This window comes from Lithobates pipiens, unplaced genomic scaffold (genome assembly GCF_037356315.1).
Source record: "Lithobates pipiens isolate NorthernLeopardFrog02 unplaced genomic scaffold, aLitPip1_a1.2 Scaffold_17, whole genome shotgun sequence".
NCBI lineage: Eukaryota > Metazoa > Chordata > Amphibia > Anura > Ranidae > Lithobates > Lithobates pipiens.
This window is the reverse complement of record NW_027507755.1, coordinates 13,859,175-13,871,278: the sequence shown is the minus strand read 5'-3', so window position 1 is coordinate 13,871,278 and position 12,104 is coordinate 13,859,175. Positions and strand designations below refer to the sequence as shown.

At 41.6% G+C, this 12,104-nt stretch overlaps 1 protein-coding gene across 2 annotated transcripts in view; it reads left to right on the top strand.

Moving 5' to 3' along the window:
- The window catches only part of LOC143986591 (cyclic nucleotide-binding domain-containing protein 2-like), a 564,608-nt gene that overhangs the window by 407,560 nt on the left and 144,944 nt on the right, over positions 1–12,104 (top strand). The window lies entirely within an intron of this gene.

Genomic DNA, 12,104 nt, shown 5'->3' with positions numbered 1-12,104 from the left:
TAGTTATCGATCCCAAATTCACCTCATACATGTATTATGTCATTGTCCAGATGGTGGGACTACGTTTTACCCCCTAATAATTACCACGTGGCCGCAAATTCGACATGAAGGTTTGCAAAGTTCGCCTCCCATTGAAGTCAATGGGGCCCGCGGCGAACGTTCGGTTTCGCGAACGTTTGGGTCCGTTCGCATTTCGCGTTCGCGAAACGTCCCGTCGGAAGTTCGTCCATCACTAGTGACCACTGTGTGCCAGATCCCTTATGAGTTTGACCAGTGTGTGGTCACACACAGTGGACAACTTCAGGTATATAATTTTTCAGGCTTTGTATTTGAAACCGCTTTGTATTTGACTACTATGTGCAAGAGCCCTTCTGTGTGACCACTATGTACAAGAGCCCTTGTGAGTGTGACCACTGTGTACGGGAGCCCTTGTGAGTGTGATCATTGTGTACGGAAGCCCTTGTGAGTGTGACCACTGTGTACGGGAGCCCTTGTGAATGTGACCACTGTGTACGGGAGCCCTTGTGAATGTGACCACTGTGTACTGGAGCCCTTGTGAATGTGACCACTGTGTACGGGAGCCCTTGTGAGCGTGACCACCATGTATGGAAGTCCTTGCGAGTGTAGCCACTGTGTACTGGAGCCCTTACGAGTGTGACCACTGTGTATGGGAGTCCTTGTGAGTGTGACCACTGTGCACAGAAGTCCTTGTGAGTCTTGCCACTATGTACTGGAGCTCTTGTGAGTGTGACCACTGTGTACAGGAGTCCTTGTGAGTGTGACCACTGTGTACAGGAGCCCTTGTGAGGGTGGCGTTGTGTACAGGAGCCTTTGTAAATGTATCCACTGTGTTCCAGAGTCCCTATGAGTGTGACCACTGTGTACAGGAGTCCTTGTGAGTGTGACTGTGTAGGGGAGCCCTTGTGAGTGTGACCACTGTGTACCCCGCCCAATGCTTGCATTCATACCTACAGCATCATTATAGCCCTTCTTCAGGTAGATGCACATCCGAAGAAGGGCCCCCTCTTCAGGAAGAAGAGAGAGAAGATGCAATACTGGATTGTCATGTGATCATACATTTAGGTGACTAAAAGGGGCATTTAGGACTTCAGGTGGTAACCAGGTTGCAGGGTAGCTTTAAATTAAGATAAATCTATTACAATCTAATAGTTATATATACAATATACAAACAATCCTTAAAGTCAAACGACTATTAATCTGAGTTTGGCACAGATTATAGATTTTTTGGATAATAAAGGTAGTAGCAGCCATTTTGTGTTTTTTGCTTTGAATAGAGAACAGGTTTTCTTTGACAGCTTGCTTCCATCCAGACAGAAGAATCAGTCTGGTCTCTCGAAATATTCCAAAAAGGTTGAAACCATATGTGAGCATTGTTGACAGCTTCAAGACAAAAACATGTTGTGACAGTCAGAAGTCTCAGATTTAAGCTACAAAAATTAAGTGATTTATCATGAATGATTTTACTGAAATATGAGCAACAAAGGGTACTTGAGTGAAATGGAACATAGCTTTAAAGGTTTTTTTAAGGTCATCTAGTATCTGGTACAGGGGCTGTACCCATTTAGCATTAGATGATCTTGTTGACTATATACTGGACAGGCATTTGAGTCTTGATCAGTAAGAGCTGCATCCTTCGCTGAACTTGAATTACTCGAAGAGTAACAGCAACCCTCTGAGAATGAGGGGAAGCCTTAGCTCCATGTCAGTTCAGCAACCATTATGTTTCCTAACGGATAGCTTACCATCCCCTATGGAAGTGCTCCATCACTGTGTGGCTATTCTCTTACTAGCAAAGCAGATGGTGCAGTTTTCTATGCATTTCTGCTTGGGTTTGATTTGGGTATTTCTATGCAAATCTGCTTGGGTTTTATTTGAGTGCAAGTTGGGCAAATGGCTCTCGTGCAACATCGCTGGATGAAGTATTAGGGGGACTGAGGGAGGCTGCTGCACACAGAAGGTCTTTCATTGTAATGCATTGAATGCATTAAGTAAAAAAAACAAAAAACTTCTGCCCGTAGAACCACGTTAAAGTGGTTGTAAAGAATAACATTCTTTTTTTAAATAACAAACTTATTATACTTACCTACTCCGTGCAATGGCCTTGCACAAAGCTTTCCCAGTCCTCTTCTTCTTGGGTCACATGCTGGCAATCCTGGCTCCTCACCTACACTGAGTGCCCTCGCTCCTGAACTCTGCTCTGCCCTGCCCCTCACTCTCTCTTCACTGGCCAATGACTCCCGCTGCTGTCTCTGAGCCAATAGCGGAGAGAACCTCTGCCCTGGATTGAGATTGAGCTCGGGTAAGTATAAGGATAGCGGGGAGGCTGGGGCTGCAAGCAGAAGATGTTTTACCTTAATACAAAGAATGCATTAAAAAGATTTAAAAAAGCCAGTAGCCTTTACAACAACTTTAATTTGAAGTCAATAGAAAACCAATCGTAAAAATCAGTTCTCTCCGTTTTTTAAAACTAACAGGCAAGGGATTGTTAACCAAGGGGCATTGAGATGTGGGGACTGCCAGGGGGCACATGTACCAATGCAATTGTCTTCTATGGATTGTAATGGAAATTGTACAAAAAAAGTTAAGAGATGGCCTAGGGTTCTCCCTAAAAATCTATTCCAGACCCTTAGCTTTGATGAGGGTCTGATATGGATTTAAAAGGGGCTCCCCACACCAAAAAAAGTTGTAAAACATGCAAACTACCACTACTAAATAAATGGCTTCTGGGTGCAGTGAAATTTTCACAAGCCCATCCCTATGGGGAAGTGATACCCATTCAGAGAAGTGGTTGCTTCTGGTCAGAGGTGTTACAAAGACAGTAAAAGCATATTTACCAAATACAATTGGGCAGGGTTGGAACTTTGGTTAGGATTTTATTGTTGTCAATGTCTTCCTGATACCCTCACCCTTTTATTGGTGTCACCAGGACAGAAGAGTAGAGACCTCCCAATGAGGAAATCTTGACAGAAGTTTGGACCTTTACCCACTCTTATCAAAAACAGCAAAAATAAATGTTTTGGCTGGAGTTGACCTTCAATACCAGGATTTATGTTTGGATATTTTATTACCTATGAAGAAATGGCTGTCTGTAACATGCTGTCTTCTGTGGTAGTGCAGATATTGCTACACTAACCAGGAAACTTAGAGGGCTTTCATTATTAGAAACTGTCAGCTCCCATGATGTAGTAGGTATTGTACCGCTAATCGTCATGATGTAGTGGAGGCAGCAGGCCCTGTCACAACATCTTTCAGGGTTTCAGGACTTTGGGTTGACATTTTGTAATTTAAACTGCTGATGATCTCACCTTCTCTTCATTAGAATGGGAAAAAGTCAAATTGATAATTGCTTGTATTTAGTTTTCTTATCAATGACTCCTTGTTTTAGAACAATATCCCATTTATTAGAAGTTCCATGGACCCCTTATATTACAGCACATGAATATTCTATGAAGCAGAACATTTCTTTAGTGCATTAATAAAAACCACGTACACTCTACTGAATGAAATCCAGTGCATGAGGCGCATAAAATTTATATATGGTGATGATGGGGTATTCAAGTTTTATAGAGATATAATGATCCTTGCACTGAATGCACAATTTGTTAAACCAAGCCAAGGAGGAAGTACAATAATACTCTCCTGGCATCCACACTGGAAGTTAGAGGGTGCTGATATTAACTGCTAAATGTTATTATGGATTTATGGCAGACAAATCACATCAAACACATCTAATTGAATTGGGTTGACTGGGCACGCTCCATATTTTATGAGCTAGAAGCAGTAGTTTATGGTTATGGGTTTGGCATTGGTTTGCTACATTCATGACTTACAATAGTTTGGATTGGCTTTAGTAGCCTGGCCTTGCATATTTAAAGTGTTGGGAAAGAAAGGTACAGGCGTTAGCTAATCAGAGCCTGTATTTTCCTAAGTATGACTACTTGCTTCTGATTGGTTGATATGAGTAGCGTGACTTTCAAATTAGGCCTGCAGTAGGTATAGTTTGGCATTAACCAGTTAAGGACCAGCCGCCGCAGTTGCACTGTGGCAGGTTGGTTCCACTGGGCGACTCGCCATCAATGTAAGTTGGCTGCTTTAAGACCACTAGAGGGCACGAGACGCCAATGCATGTGGCCGGCGGCCACAATGTCCGCCAGCCACGCAAAATAGCTCCTGAAAGTGATAGAATGGGGATCTGTCAATGTAAACAGACAGATCCCCGTTCTGCCAGGGGAGGATATACAGATCTGCTGTTCCTAGTGATTATGAACAGTGATCTGTCTCCTCCTCCAGTCACTATACTGATCCCACAGTTAGAAACACCTCACTAGGGAACCCCTTGATTGCCCCCTAGTGTTAACCCCTTCTGTGACAGTAATCACTTCCTATTTTTAGCACTGATTGGTCTATAAATGTCAATGGTCCAAAGGAAAAGTATCAAAAGTCTCATATCTGTCCTCCACAATGTAGCAGTCCTTGTAAAAATTGCATATCACCGCCATTACTAGTAAAAAAAAAAGAAATTATAATAAAAATGCCATAAATCTATTACCCATTTTGTAGACGCTATAACTTTTGCGCAAACCAATCAATATACGCTTATTGCGATTTTTTTTACCAAAAATATGTAGAAGAATAAATATCGACCTAAACTGATGAAGAATTATTTTTTTACATTCTTCTTTTGGGATATTTTTTATAGCAAAAATTTAAAAATAATGTTTTTTTTTCAAAATTGACAGTCTATTTTTTTTATAATAGCGCAAAAAAAACAAAAAACAAAAATCCACAGAGGTCATCAAATACCACCAAAAGAAATCTCTATTTGTGGGAAAAATTTTTGTGTGGGTACAGCGTCACACAACCGCACAATTTTCAGTTAAAGCGGTGCAGTGCCATATTGCAAAAGATGGCCCGGTCATTAAGGGGGCAAATCCTTCCAGTCCTTAAGTGGTTAATGCCCCTTTGGCATTGAAAAGACTCAGTCACCACAGTGCTTGGTGAGCCAGCCTCTGTAATCTCCAGAATGTACATTTACTGTACATTGACTACCTCTCCTGAAGAAATCTGCATTGTTTATGCGCAATTATCAGCTGCCCTTCTTGTCATTTTTATTAGTGTTGGCAATTTCCACAGCCACCTTGGCCATTGCTGGAACCTGACTTTTCTTGCATCTTGCCTGATGGAATGGAGTGACAGTTATTGCCTCCTATCTGTCTTTTGGTCGGGCCATGAACTGTTCATTACTGACCCTCTAGGGTAGTACTAAGTCAAGAGTAGGACTGGATTGTTCATGACCTGCCTAGAACTACTCTATAACTAATAACTAAATAACTAAAGTTATTAGTCTCCATCAACTCATTAATCATGATAAATACGTGTTTCAGTGCAACTGTTGTTAACCTTTAAAAACTATCTTCATTTTCGGGATAGAACTCAATAATGAAGACAGGAAAATGGCAAAGTAATCTTCTAGTAAAAATAAGTGATTGATTTGTTCAAAGTGTTTTGACAACTTTTTTTTTCCCTAACTAGCAAGCGTCTTCAGGCAATTAAATGTAATGAAAGCTAATTAAAAGAAATCATTTGTCCCTTCACTGTGAACTGAAAGGCAGCAGGAGATAACAGTTGACTGCAGGCAAATGCAGTCCTTGAAACTAGAGAGCAGAGGAATGAAAGAAAGTTTGGAAGTTATGCTCAACTTGAAGTTTTGTCAGAAGATGGATACACAAACTTTGTTTCTTTGTACACATGTGCCTAAACATATGTGGACACCCCACAGGTGTTTTCAATGATGGGTACTGTTACCATTAACGTACCTCCCAACTTTTTGAGATGGGAATCTATCAGTAAAAGTATGCAGGCATAGGACACACACCTGGCCCTTAAAGGAGAATTGTACAAAAAAACAAGATTGCTCAAACCCACAAGTGCTTTTTTTTACCACTACTATTCCTTTATATTGGCTTTTGGAATTTACAAATGCAGCAATTTAGATGAATTAGATGAAAGGTTTAGTGCTAGAAAACACTTTTTGATAGATAAAAATTGCATTTTATATACATCTATATAGATCAGACCAAAACAAGGGACAAATAAGGAGAAATGAGGGTCAGAGGGACATTGCTTAAAAGCAGGGACAGTCCCTCGAAATCAGGGACAGTTGGGAGCATGCATTAAGCCAAAATGAGTGACAAATGAGGAGAAATGAGGGTCAGAGGGACATATGTATGGTGCTGCTACCTTAATGCAGGCCAATCATGCGTCGAATTCCAAATAAATTTTCTTTAGTAAATCAGAAATTTTGTGCATTTTATGATCCGTTGGTGCCACCACTAATTTTCGAAATTTGACAAACCAAGCTTTCAATTTCACCTCATGTTGGTACATAAAAGAATTTTCGTGGCCGAAGAATCTTCTTTCCTTTCTGGAAATTTTCTTTTCTTGTGCTCATGTGCATTTCTTTTTCAATTACATTACTCGCATGATTTTCCCATCATTAATTAGAAACCGGTTTGTTTTTCAAAAAATTTCCAACATGCCCGATCACCCAAATTCAATTGTCGCACGAAAATCGCCTGTTGCTGCGGCTCATTAATGGTGAAAAATGTGAATGAAAATTCTTAGTTACAATTTTCATGAGAAAATTCTTTTGGACTTCAACCCATGTATGGTTGGATTTAAACATATATAGTGTATTCCCACCTGTGCTAAGACCACAGCCGCACAAGCTGTTCAATCAGACATCCAGTTTGAGAAAGGTCAGCAATCCAGTGTTCAAGGCGCAAAAAATGTCTTTATTATATGCCTATTAAGAGAAGAAAAGGTCAAACACAAAGAGAAACCTACGCATTTCAGTCCTTATGGGCTTTAGTCATAGCCCATGATTATGGGTTATGACTAAAGCCCATAAGGGTTGAAACATACCAGCAATATTAGTGCAAGAAAAGCTCAAGAAAAAATGTAATCCCTTTAAAATCTATGGATGTCTTTACAATGGTGCGTTGTGGTGTTAAAAATCTTGCTTGCTGCATTTTTGGTCAGTTAAAAAACATGCACCTGCCCATTGAAATACATTGAAAACGCAGCAAGAGCGTATCAATAACGCACCCGTATTATGTTTTTGATGCAGTTTTTGAGTCACAAGACCTATGAAACACACACCATATGCATGGCAAAATCGCTTGCGTTTTTGGTGCCATTATTGGCACCTTTTTCACTATCCCTATTTTCGTCTGATAAGTTTCAGTGCATCAATACCTTGAACACCTTAAACACATTAACACATTAAAGATGGGGCTGCTATAAGACCATACAGAACAAAAAAATTACAGCTCACACATTCAAAAAAGTATTTGTTTGTCTGTTATATGGGTCCTGCACAGATCCCTTGGGCTGGAGCACCTGATTCCCCCCACCATTACCTCTAATTAATGTCCACCTGAGTTATAGGAGGAATCCTTTTAGTTCTCCCATAAAGAGGAGTGTATTTTTCCCATGGTTGAGAAGCAGGATCTTTCATTCTATGATTAGTGTAGGACCCACTGATAATGGGGTACTTTGACCCAGTAGTGGGCTTAAGCACCATATGGCCATATGGTGTGACCAAATTCCCATATTTTTGCCTAATTAATAAGTTCAGGTGCTTCAAATAGCTTTGCAGAATTTAAATGTAATTTTTGTATGTGTGCGCTGTAATCTTTTGTTCTGTTTGTTGGTCTTATAGCGGCCCCATCTTTATTCTAATGCATTTTTTTAGGGTGCGCCCTCCCCAAGTCTTTGTTTGTCAACTCTGTATAAATGCTCATGGTTTTAAAATGGGATGTCCAATATAGGTATAATGGTCAGATGTTCCTAATTCGTACAAGGAACTCACCTTACTTCCTTCTGCCCTTGTAGACATGGATTGAATCAATGTAGGATCAGTTTCACTGGACTGCTTTGCTTGTAATAAAACAGGTTCCTCTTTTGCTATTATGGTGACAACAGGAAATATGTTACCAAGAGCATGACAGTTGTCATTACTGGAGGCCTCCCCTAGAGGCAAGTTGCCAGTTTGACTAATTGGAATAGTCTTAAAAGCTGTTGATTTTTTTTTTTTTCCGGAAGCTAGCCAAAATGTTCATCATAATGAAATGTAACACAAAACAAGGAAGAAAAGTGTTTGGCCTTGCCAAAATTCTAACTTCACCATCCAACTTTATAGAAAGTGAAATATGCATGAGTGATTAAATGTTCTTCTAGATAAGTGTAATACACAGATGGGTGAGGCCTGGGTTGTTGCCTCCTGTCACAGGGGCTTTTGACATACAACTAGGGATGAGCTTTGAGTTCGAGTTGAACTCATGTTCGACTCGAACATTGCCTGTTCGCCTGTTCAGTGAACAGTGAACAATTTGGGCTGTTCGTGGCAAATTCGAAAAGCCGGAACACCCTGTACAAGTCTATAGGAGAAATCTAAAGTGCTAATTGTAAAGGCTAATATGCAAGTTACTGTCCTAAAAGAACAATTTTTGGAAATTTAAAGGGTATCGCTAGGAAAAATAAAGTTTTTTTTTTGTTTTTGTATGGAGTGGGAAAGGGTTAAGTTTTGAATTACTTATGGATGTTGTAATTCCCCCAAATATGAGGCTCAGATCTGGGGGTATGGTTAATTTTCAATTTTTTTTTATTTATAGTTTTTTTTATATAAAAAAATATTTGATATCATTAATAAAGCTAATTTATTTTTGTACTTTTAAGAAAGGGTCGGGCTGCCGTGATCTCTAATAGGTGAGGGATGCCCATACCTAAAATGCCGCTTTGTGGCCAGCCACTCGACACTCAGAACGAGGTGTGATATAAGGTGGTGAGTCAACATGCTGCCTGTTCCCCAAAACTACGTTACCATAGGACGAAACGCATCGGGCATGTTGACGTCACCGCGCTGAGGACGGGCGATTGTTGTTAGCCAGCCGGCTTTTCTATCAATGCGAGTTTTAAATGAATTTATGTAAGTGCATTACTTTTTCTACTTAATAAAGTGCAGACAATATTACACTATGGCCAGTTTTTCTTTATGGGTCCTTTATTGAATGTGACAAGACCGGACTCCACAGTGGTTGATAGGTGTGTAAGACTCAGTGCAGCGATCCATCCTGTGACCAATTCTCCTTGCTAGCATCTGTGCAAGTACAAGGCCTTGGCTGGGCTATAGCCACATGCCTTTTTTACTTGCTTTCTGGTAAGCAAGTTTTCCTTAAGGTGGCGGTGCACTTATATGCTGTGAATCACTGTGGTTTCATTGTGAGAAGAATCTTCATATATAATCTTCATATACGGAATTAAAATTTTTATGCTGAATAATCAAGGATTTTTGCATACTTCAATTGGGACTATTTAAGGTGGCTTTTCTGATTTTTAAGTTTTGATTTGCTGTATGCCTCCCCTCTGGGGTGGTTCAACCCCTTATTTATACTTGTGTCAATTGTCATTGAGAAAGAAGGTGAGGGGAAGAGTTGACCCCGGAACAAGATGTAAGGGTAAATCTCCTACTGGGAACATCTGTTTTGGGGGCAACACAAGGATGGTCACTGTGTTATTTGTGCCTTCTGGCCTGACTTCGTGCCAAAAAATAAAAGGGTATATATCTAAAAATACCAATAGACAGAGCCACAGAGGCATATCCACAACCCAACCCCTAAAAACATTGGGGGTTATTTACGAAAGGCAAATCCACTAAGGTGTAGATCTGAAATGAGTGGAAGCTCTGCTGATTTTACCATCCAATCATGTGCAAGCTAAAATGCTAAAATGCTGTTTTTTATTTTCCTCGCATGTCCCCCCCCCCCCCCCCCCGAATGTAGAGTGACTTTACTTTCACTTCCACTAAAAAGTGGATTTTCCTTTAGTAAATACCCCCTTTAGCCATTACCATCTATGCTGGAGTGCCCATGAATGCTTTTTTTGGAGGGATATATTTCAGCAATACTATTGTTTGTACATGTCTGACTTCCTGCTGATTCATGGGTTGGATTAAAAAACAACTCGATTTGTAAAAAGTTAAATCCCTAAATATATACTGTTATGCAAGACATTTTGTTATAAATAGTTATTAAAAATTGCCTGTGTGATTTAATCTGTAGCCAGTTATTTCCTATAAACCACGGTGACAGTATTGTGTACAAACATTCCCAAATTCCTATCCTACTGTTCATGTGGCTCTTTTACACAAAGTGGCACAGAGCTTAAAGTGATTGTAAAGCTTTGATTATTAAAAAAAAAAAAAAATATATCATACTTACCTCCACTGTGCAGTTTGTTTTGCACAGAGTGTCCCCGATCCTTGACTTCTGGGTTCCCTCCGCGGCTCTCGCGGCTTCTCTTCACGTCAGGGGTTACCTTGCAGGCATGCTCCAGTGTCCATAATTCTTCATCCATAGCCACCGAATATATGACTCGGCTCCGCCCCCCCTGCGCCCGCGTCATTGGATTTGATTGACAGCAGAGGGAGCCAATGTCTGCGCTGCTATCAATCTATCCAATCAAGAGCCGGGACCCCGGGCAGAGGAAGAGCATGTCCCCGCCGGATGAAGTTCCAGGGCTCAGGTAAGTAAAATGGGGGGCTGGGGGGCCGGTCACTGCCAGGTGTTTTTTCACCTTAAAGAGGAGTGCCAATTAAAAAAAAATTATTAAATTATGGACACTTACCTGTCCAGGGTGCCCACAATATCGGCAGCAGATGACGAGCAATCGCTCGTCTCTGGGCTGCCCCCGCTGCCATCCTCTGTCAGGGAATCAGGAAGTGAAGCATTGTGGCTTCACTGCCCGGCTCCCTACTGCGCATGCGCGAGCGTGTTGCGCATCTTCGCTGGTCCCCGTTATGTTCTGGGAACTGTATCTGCACCCCCCTCCCCCCCAAAAGGTCCCAATTGTGGCACCGGAGGGGGGAGGAATCCTATGAGCGGAAGTTACACTTTTGGGTGGGGGAACTCCGCTTTAATGCATAGGCTGCATTAAGGTGAAAAAACACAAAGGTTTACAACCCCTTTAAAGTGATTGTAAAGTCTTGTTTAAAAAAAATATATGTATATATAACACACATGTTATACTTACCTCCTCTGTGCAGTTGGTTTTGCACAGTGCAGCCCGGATCCTTCTCTTCTCAGGTCCCTCTTTGCTGCTCCTGGCCCCTCCCTACTATTGAGTGCTCCCATAGTCAGCAGCTTCCTATGGGGCCACTGGAGTCGAGTCAGAGCTCCGTGTGTCCATTCAGACATGGAGCCCCGACCTTGGCCCCACCCCCTCTCTCCCTCTCTCCCCTGATTGGTTGACTGACTTTGATTGACAGCATGGGAGCCATTGATGCCGCTGCTGTACCTTAGCCAATCAGGAGGAGTGTCCCGGATGGCTTAGACATTTGTGGACATCGCTGGAGAGAGAGATGGGGCTCAGGTAAGTATTAGGGGGTGCTGGGGAGGCTGCTACACACAAAAGATTTTTTATCCTAATGCATAGAATGCATTAAGAAAAAAACCTTCTGCCTTCGCAAGCCCTTTAACCACATGTCGACCGGCACACGCCGTTGTACATCGGCAGAATGGCATGGACAGGCAAATGGGCGTACCTGTACGTCCCTTTAAATTTGCCGCCCTGCCATCGTGTGCTCGCCGCCGTCAGTCCGATCGGTGGTCCCACGGATATCCGTGTTCGTCTCACGGGGAGGGAGTACGTGGAGATGCTAATGTAAAAGCATCTCCCCGTTCTGCCTAGTGACAGTGTCACTGATCTCTGCTCACTTTGATCAGAGCAGAGATCAGTGACATGTACCACACAGCCATGCCCCCTCACAGTTAGAAACACTCCCCAGAGCTCACGTAACCCCTACACTTCCACCTAGTGGTTAACCCCTTCACTGCCAGTGTCATTTACACAGGAATCAGTGCATTTGTATAGCAGTTAATGCTGTATAAAGGACAATTGGACCAAAAATGTGTCAAAAAATGTCTGATGTGTCCGCCATAATGTCGCAGTCACGATAAAAATCGATGATCACCGCCATTTCTAGTAAAAAAAAAAATTATTAGTAAAAATGCCATAAAACTATC